This window comes from Miscanthus floridulus, chromosome 16, assembly GCF_019320115.1.
Source record: "Miscanthus floridulus cultivar M001 chromosome 16, ASM1932011v1, whole genome shotgun sequence".
Lineage (NCBI taxonomy): Eukaryota > Viridiplantae > Streptophyta > Magnoliopsida > Poales > Poaceae > Miscanthus > Miscanthus floridulus.
Window position 1 is genome coordinate 28859714 of NC_089595.1, and position 9538 is coordinate 28869251.

Consider the following 9538-nt stretch of genomic DNA (forward strand, 5'->3'; position numbering starts at 1 on the left):
CCTATAGTTAATTTTAATTTAACAAAAATTATTATTCCACTAGGTTTAAATGCTCACACCAATGCATAAATAAATCATTTTCTCCTATTTTAAAACCATACAAATTTTAGGGTGTTACATACATACTATACCATTTTTATCCCAATGCTTCATTGGTATTTCTCTGATTATCTGAATATCTTCCAATCTTCTTACAATTTTATCTATATCTTTTTTAAATTTTATATCTCTATAACAATTTGGCACTAATGATTGCAGATTGATACATTCTATATATGAGTTTGCTATATGAAATTCTTCTATATTTTCACCTAGCTCTTCATCTATATAATTATCTGGGACATTTTCATCAGATCCTTGGAGTTCTAAATTGGTCTTTCCTGGATTAGAATTTATAGTCTTTCGTACTTCTATTATATATGGAATGTTGTCTTGATAAAGAAAATATGTTAATCCTTACTCATGTATGATTGTTGTTTGTAAAGAGAATTGTAAAAATCTTAATCCTAATATCATATCATCATGTATCATAGATAGATCTCTTATTTTAATTTTATCCATTATATATTTTGTATTATTTATTTATACTTCAACATCATAAGCTAGTTGATTATGAACCTTTTTTATCTCAGACATATCAGTAGATATTTCTGCTTTATCTTGATCTATTATATGAACCATTTCTAGGAATTTTGCAAAATATTTATCATGTATAACATTTTTTGTACAACTGTTATCTACTAATGCTAATATTTTATAAGTGATGTTAGGCGTTAATTTTACTTTTACAGGTACTCTTATTCCTATAATTTCTTTAAATGGTAACCTAACTATATATTTGGTACCAAAGTTTATTATGGTGTCTTTTAATTGTATAGCTTTATCATTTTTTCTATTTAACATTGCTTGATCCTTTAACTCGGTAAGGCCTGCATTATTTTCTTTAATCTTATTTACTTCATTGAGTTCTATTTTACTCTTTAGCTCTTCTAATTCTGTTTCTAAGCTATTTATTCTATTCTCTAAATTTCTAACTCTGCTTGCTAATATTTTATCTTTAGGTTCTAGTTCTACTTCTTGTCTCTATTTTTGGTTATTAGTTCTTAAACATGAGGAACATGCTTGCTTTAAACATATGCTGCATGTGAATCTATTTTCCTAACTAGAAAAATATATGCAGAAATCATATTTTATATTATAATCACCTCTTCCTTTTATCCAATCGTGCTCACAGACTTCTTGATTCATTAATTGTATTTTTGTTTTTGCTGAACTATTAATATTTTCAGATATTATAACGAACCCATCCATTGCATTATCTAGATTGCGTAACTCTTCATCATCTAAAGAGTCTATAAAATCTTGGTAACTCTGAGTATTATTTTCTTCTTCTTCATAACTTTGTAATAATTTCATCTAAAGACGCCATAATAAACTTTGGTACCAAATATATAGTTAGGTTACCATTTAAAGAAATAGCAAGAATAAGAGTACCTATAAAAGTAAAATTTACACCTAACATCTCCTATAAAATATTAGCATTAGTAGACACCGATTGTACAAAAATTATTATACATGATAAATATTTTACAAAATGCCCAGAAATATTTCATACAATAGATCAAGATAAAGGAGATATATCTACTGATATGTCTAGGATGAAAAAGGTTCATAATCAACTAGCTTATGATATTAAAGTACAAATAAATAATACAAAATATATAATGGATGAAATTACAATAAGAGATCTATCTATGATACATGATGATATAATATTAGTATTAAGATTTTTACAATTCTCTTTACAAACCACAATTATACATGAGCAAGGAATAACATTTATCCCTTATCAAGACAACAGTCCATATATAACAGAAGTACGAAAGACTATAAATTCTAATCTAGGAAAGATCAATTTAGAACTCCAAGGATCTGATGAAAATGTCCTTGATAAAATATAGATGAAAAGCTAGGTGAAAATATAGAAGAATTTTATATAGCAAACTCATGTGTAGAATGTATCAGTCTGCAATCATTAGCACCAAATTGGTATAGAGATATAAAATCTAAAAAGGATATACATAAAATTGTAAGAAGATTGGAAGATATTCAGATAATCGGAGAAATACCAATGAAGCATTGGGATAAAAATGGTATAGTATGTAAGATTAACATAATAAATCCTGACTATATAATCAAGACAAGCTCCATAGAAGCAACACCTAAAGACATAGAAGAATTTAAGATGCATATCAAAGAATTACTAAAATTAGGAGCTATAAGAGAAAGCCGAAGTCCTCATAGATAAGCTTCATTCATAGTTAAAAATCATCCTGAAATAGCTAGAGCAAAGGCAAGAATGGTTATTAATTACAAAAGACTAAATGATAATACTATAGATGATGTTTATAATATCCCAAATAAGCAAGAATGGATAAATAGAATACAAGGAAGTAAATATTTCTTAAAATTTGATTTAAAAGCTAGGTTTTGGCAAGTAAAAATGGCAGAAGAATCAATAGAATGGACTACTTTCACATATCCTCAAGGTCATTTTGAGTAGCTAGTAATGAACTTAGGATTAAAAAATGCCCCTGCTGTATTTCAAAAAAATGCAAAATATTTTTAATGAAAATTAAGAATTCATATTAGTTTATATTGACAACTTATTAGTTTTCTTAAAATCCTATAAAGAACATATAGCTCATTTGGAAACTTTCTTTAGAAAGGTAGAATAACACGGGTTAATATTGTCTAAAAGGAAAATGGAGATATGTCAGGAAAAGATAAATTTTTTAGGTCAAGAAATAGGAGATAGAAAATTTTATTTACAAGATCATATTGCAAAGAAAATCTTATAATTTTTCAGATGTCATGAATGATAAGAAAATCCTGCAGCAATTGTTTGGAGTAGTAAATTATGCTAGAAATTATATTGAAAATAAGCTAAGCTAGGTGGTCCATTGTATGCAAAATTAAGAAAAAATAGGCAAAAACATTTTAATTATGAAGATATAAAGTTAGTAAGAACTATTAAAGAAAAGGTAAGGATTTAAAAACCCTAGAGTTACTTTACATGATAAATATTTTATTATAGAGACAGATGCATCCGAGTTAGGATGGAGTACGATATTAAAGCAAAAACCACACAAGTACTCTCCAAAGTTAGAAGAAAAAATATGTAGGTATGCTTCAGGAAAATACAAGTTAAAAACTGTAAGGAAAATGGACCCTAGGCCCATTTACTTTGGATTTTGGTGTTTGATGACCAACACAACCAAATTGGACTAATCAATTTGCAAGTGATTGTTTTATAGTTCAATAGGGTGCAAGACGTGACTTGGACAAAGGCGACATAATGATCCGATGATCAACACCAAAAGCAACACCTTAGAAGCACAAAAGAAGACCCAAGATATCAAGCAAAGTCCAAGCACGAAGATAGGAACCAAGCCGGAGGCAAAATCACGAAGAAACGAGCTCACAGAGGTGACCGAACGCTCTGATCAAGAGGCTCGGCAACAGCAGGCGTTAGCAGTGACCGGACACTGGTGGCAAATCGACCGGACACAGGATTGTAGTGTCCGATCGAGTACAGAAAGGTTCCAGAGCGGCAAAATTGCGACTGGACGCGTCCGGTGGCATGTGACCGGACGCTGGCAGCGTTCGATCAGTTGATTGCGGCTCCAACGGTCCAGACGACCGGACGTGTCTGATCAGGACGACCTAAGCGTCTGGTCAGTAGCAGAAAAGCGGGATTTCATCCCCAATGGCTACTTTCTCAGTGGGGCTTTTAAATAGACCCCCCAACCGGCCAAATGTGTGTGTGGAGCAGAGAAAACATATCTAGGGTGTTGGTACACCATTTTAGTGATCTCTACTAGCATAGTGCTTAGTGATTCATTAGGTGATTAGCGTAGGTGCTTTGTGAAGTGCTTAGGTTGATTAGACCACCGCTTATGCGCTTGCTCTAGGTTTAGGCCTAGTGTTTAGTGAGGTTTGCATATCTCTTACCACTCGGTGCTTGCGTGCACCATTGTTGTATATCGGAGGGGCTTGTAGTCTTACGAGATCACATCAACCGCGTTTGTGGTGTGGCTGCCATCATGTACTGGAGGGAACAAGGCCCGCGACGTTTTGGCCGGAAGTTTGATAGTGAAGACGGTGGGGAGCATCCGGGAAAGGTTTGCCGGAAGGCACGTCGGAGACCCACTTGCGCATGGGAAAGGCCCGAGACTATCCACGGAGTTACCCGATCGGGAGCTTGGCCCTTGCGAGGGGCTCCAACAAGGACTAGGGGGAAGCTTGCGCACTTCTCGGTACCTTGGTAAAAATACCAGAGTCGTCGACGGGAGTTTGCATATCTCTACCTTGCTCTTTAGCTTCTGCATTTACATTGATTGTGTTACTCCTTTTGCGGTAGAGATAACAACACACTAGCAAAATCGTAGTTGCATATTTAGATAGTTTATCTATTGCATAGGTTTTGCTAGGGTTAGAAAAAAATTTCATAGTTTAGAAGTAGATTTTTAAGTTGCCTAATTCAACTCCCTCTTAGACGTCGCGGTCCCCTACAAAAACAATAAACAATATGGATAGAGAAATATTAGCTATTCTTAATGCAATAAATGCTTTTAGATTATATCTAGGATTTAAAGAGTTCACAATTAGGACAGACTGTGAAGCTATATGTAGATACTACAATAAAGTCAATAGTAAGAAAAGTTCAACTAGGCGATGGGTTCTATTTGAAGATATTATTACTGAAAATGGTTATAAAGTAATATTTGAGCATATAAAAGGTAAAGATAATACTTTGCCTGATATATTTTCACGATCTTCTATTTTGCAGGAATGAAGAAAGGAACAAGCCCTATTTGGGGTGAATGTTTCAGTTTTGGAATTGATAATAAGTTAAGAATTTTTTCACTAAATACTTATAAATTCAAGCCTCGAGACCATATTGTACTAGATGACATACAAGAATGCATTCTAGATAATTTTTTGTTTCAATATAATAATAAGAGAGAAGACAAAGGTTATATGCTAGCTATATTAAACAGTCTAGATGAATATTTTCATATGATTAATGGTCCATTAGCATGCACGAGAATGTCATCTGCGCCAATCTTTCTACCCACAACCTTAGTAACCCTGCATGCATTTTGTCATGATCGCTTTTTACAGTACTTTTATTTGCCGTGCTTCTTCCGGTCGGCATTACCCATTTCCAGCAGGAGTAAAGCGTGCAGCACGGTTATGCCATAACTGGTGACCGGGCGGGGGTTTTGTTATAGGCACTAAAAATATTTGCTTGCACATGAAGGACTGTGTCGCGTATGGGTAGAAACGGATCGGATATAGAGAATCGATGCTAATATTATTATTTATCATATTTTTGGTCGGATACAAATATGGATATAAATATCTCCGGATACTAATACCAATCACAAAGTTCAGATTCTGATTTGTATTTGCATATAATTTAACTTTGTTGTATAAAAGTATCCATCCAAAAAAAAGAAAATTAACTTCAAAAGAACGAAATTAATAATGCCATGTAGACCTTTAGGGCGCGTTTGGTAGAGCTCGCGCCGGCTCCGGCTCTGCCACTGTGTGGATACTGTGGCGGAGCCAGCGGAGCAGCATAAACGTAGTTCTGGCAGCTTCCTCTCAATCCGCGTTCATTTGTATAGGAGCCGTAGCTATTTTTTTAACCGCTACAGTGATCTACAGGGTTATATAGTCGCTGCATGCGGAGCCGAAGCCCCGGAGAGCCGAGCCAAACACGGCCTTAGTGCGAAACGCACAAGCATTAGCCAACAAAATGTGCGCATGGTCTCCATGCACCTTCTTTCCCATGTACCACCACCACTAGCAGCACCTACGGTCGGTCACTTGTCTCACGTAGTACCCGTGAATGAGCAGGCCCCATGGTCTCACCCCCTAGCAGACCTGACTACCTGAGTCAGAACCATGCAACCCATGGAGTGGACCCTTACTGCAGTGTACACAGGCAGCAAAAAAACATTCAAGCCGCATGCACTATACGGAAGCGCCGTACGACCTGGTTTGGTTGGCGAAATTTTTTAACAAAATGATACTGCAGCACTTTCGTTGTTATTTAATAATTAGTGTTCAATCATAGTCTAATTAGGCTTAAAAGATTAGTCACGTGAATTTTGTCTAAACTGTGTAATTAGTTTTATTTTTTATTTATATTTAATGCTTCATGCATGCGTCCAAAGATTCGATGTGATGGGAAATCTTGAAAAATTTTACAAACTTTTAGGAACTAAACAGGCACCAATAATAGAGACGAGACAGAATATGCACCGTACATACTGTCTGTCTTAAAAAATGAAATTCTTACTTTTCAGGAAGCCAATCAATTTAAACTTTGATAAACTTTGCCCGAAGTTATATAAAAGATTAGTAATATTCATGATACAAAATAAATACCATTAAATTAATTGTGAAATATATTTTTGTAGTAATTTTATTAACGAAGCCATGACAAAATGTTGCCTAAAAATATTATTTGGTTTTTGATGGAGCCAAAATATGGAGCAGTAAAAAAATGTTTCGATGATAGCCAAACTAAAATTTGGCAATATTGTAAGTATGACATGTAGGATCGATATGTCATTGTTTTCTTTCTTCAAGTAAATATGGTCATGTGTGATCTTATTTTGTAGATAAAATCATAAGAAATATTATGGTGAAAACAAATTACAAATCAGATATCTGGTTAAATAGAAATTAGCATTTGAAGATCCACTATTTAAAAATTTCAAACTTCGTGCAAGCAAAAGCAAATTGTCAGAAAGGAAAGGACACAGACCTGCGGACCTGCTGAGCATGGGCCAGTATGCAAGCGAAAGCCTGCCATTCACGTCCGCGCGAGGCCCGCGTGACGCCTTGTGCCTTGTGCCGCCGACCCCAGACTCTCGTTGCGTGGGGGGCTACGGGAGGCCATGTCCCACCAAGCAGAGCAAGGGTAGACGGAGCGCACGTGTACATAGCAAGGCTTAGCGAGAATTTTTTTATTTTAACATTTTTTTAATAATAATTTAAAAAATAACACGGCCCCTTTTTTATTTGCACATCTAACCTGGTGCGGCCAAACACTACTGCCGCGCCACCCCGTCTGGCGCGGCAGTAGTGCCACGCTAGCAGGTTAGCCGCACATTGACGGGTAATGTGGCGGCCCCTACCGCGCCGTTGACTCCGGTGCGGCATCGCCGCGCCACCGCGCCTGGCACGACAAGGGCGGATACAGAACCGCGCGCTCGCTCCCTTCCTCCTCCTTCGCTCGGTCGGTTTCTCCTCTCTCCCTCGGTCCCTTTCTTCCTCCATGGGATCTCGCCCTCCTCCCCTCCAAATCTCCCTCCTCCACCGCCCCCTCCCTCCGTCCTCCGTCCTGGTCGGCCTTCGGAGATGCCAAGGCGTGGTAAATCTTCCAAAGCAAGGTATACCCTACGATCGATTTGTAAAGTTTATTGTTCTCGGTTCCTAGAACGAAATGAAAACCTTAGGGTTGATTTGTTCAAAATTTGGAATAGGACGTTGGTGGGAACTGCATTCACCCGTTTGCCACTTCCTAGTGGTATTCCAGTGCCGATGTGCTACTGCGGTGATCCTTGCAAGGTAGTGATTTCTGATGAGGAGGAAACATACAAGCAGAGGTACTGGATGTGTGACAATTACGCGTTTGACCCTACACCTTGTCAGATCCGCATTGGGTTGATGGTGAGAAATTGATATTGTGCAATATTGTTTTATGTGTCATATGAAATCATGCATGGTTTATTAGGTTGTATGCGTAACAGTTGCATGTTTTGCAGACACCTCCACCGCTTTGTGATTTTGAGCAGTGGATCGACATCGAGATCAAGAGGAAGACAAGTCGTATCTGGGGAAATTGAAGAAGTGGGAGGCGGAGCGCAAGGAGTCAGTGGAGAAGAGACGCCAAGAGGAGGCAATAGAAAAGGAGCACGTAGAAGAGGCTGAAATGAGGCATGCTGCTCAGTGCAGGGAGCAGAAGGAGAAGAAGCTTGAGCGTGCTCTGAGGAGAATCCCGATGCTCTGAGGAAGGAAAAGTTGCCTCGTTGCACGTAGTAGTTTTCTAGATTTGGTACTTCTATGATTTAGTCATGAACAATATTGTCAAGTATTGCACTTTTCACTGTGTTTTCATGTACGGGAGTTTTTAGTGTGTTGTCAAGTACTGGACTTTTCATTGCGCTGCCATGTATTGCATCTTTTAGTCAAGTAATGTATTTGTTAATTTGTCCATTTACTGCACTTTGTAACTATGTTGTTGTTTCATTCATTTCAACAATGACGACGTAATGTAACGAGTTGACGTAATGGAATTAAAAGCAAAGAAGTACTGCAGTACAAAGTTGAACACGCACAACATATGAAATGACATGTGAGGACCTGTTCCAAACAACGGTAAAGAGGTCCTGGACTAAACCTAACATGCCTTAGGTAATTAAACCAAATAACAAATACATAGATGTGGCACGTGAGTAAGATAGATTACTCCTAGTAGTGTGGCCACATAGCCAATTGTGTAGAACCTTCTCCACAGTACCCTCCCTGTGTAGGCGGTGGTGGTGATGGCGGAGGCCCCTTCTTCTTGTGAATAAGGGCAATTGCAATATGATCAGTGCAAAGTGCCTTCTGTGAACCGGCACCATTGCTGTTGTCATCGTCTTCGTCATCCTTCTTACCGCTGCTAACTTCCCTTTCTAGATCGAAGATACGGTCCTACAGGTAGTAGATGTACTGTTGATGCGGATAAATAAAACGAGGATCGACCCACCTAGTGAACCCGCAGTTTTCTTCGCCCTCAGAAGACTGTAATAAATATCTCCTATAAGTTGTAGTAAAGAAGAGAAACATATTTAACAAACGAATAAAAAAATAACAATTACCCATGCTCGCGGGCATTTAAAAAAATGACGACCTTCTTCCATCCCCTCGGTGAACATCTGCGCTAAGCAGTTCTCACCATGCATACATTTTGGCCGATCTTCTTTTCGGTTATCATATCCTCTGAGAGGTGCCTCCCGGGTGAAATCACTTTTGCTCTCAACTGAAAACTCATACACAGCTTCCTCAAAGAAATCAGGACCAAGAGACCCCTCCCACACAATGGGAGTCCCTTTCCTCCCCCTTTCCTCTAGACGACCCTCCAGACATTCCTACTCCAACGAAAACAAAAACTCGTTTTGAAAATAATAGCAATGCATCCAGCAATGCATATATATAGGTGGAGGTAGGTTTAGTAGCCGTTGTAAATAGGTGGAGGTAGGTTTAGTAGCCGTTGTAAATAGACGTAAATGCTCCTGAGAAGGCTATGTACTATCACTGAAAAGCCTATTTCGAAGGTGAAAAGCCTAAATTCTTTTACTGAAAAGCCTATTTGAAATATGCAAAAACCTGTATACGATAGGACGGTGACATGATAAATTACTGAAAAGCCTAGATGCTATAGGTTCTAAAAAGCCTAGACGCTGTCAATCCA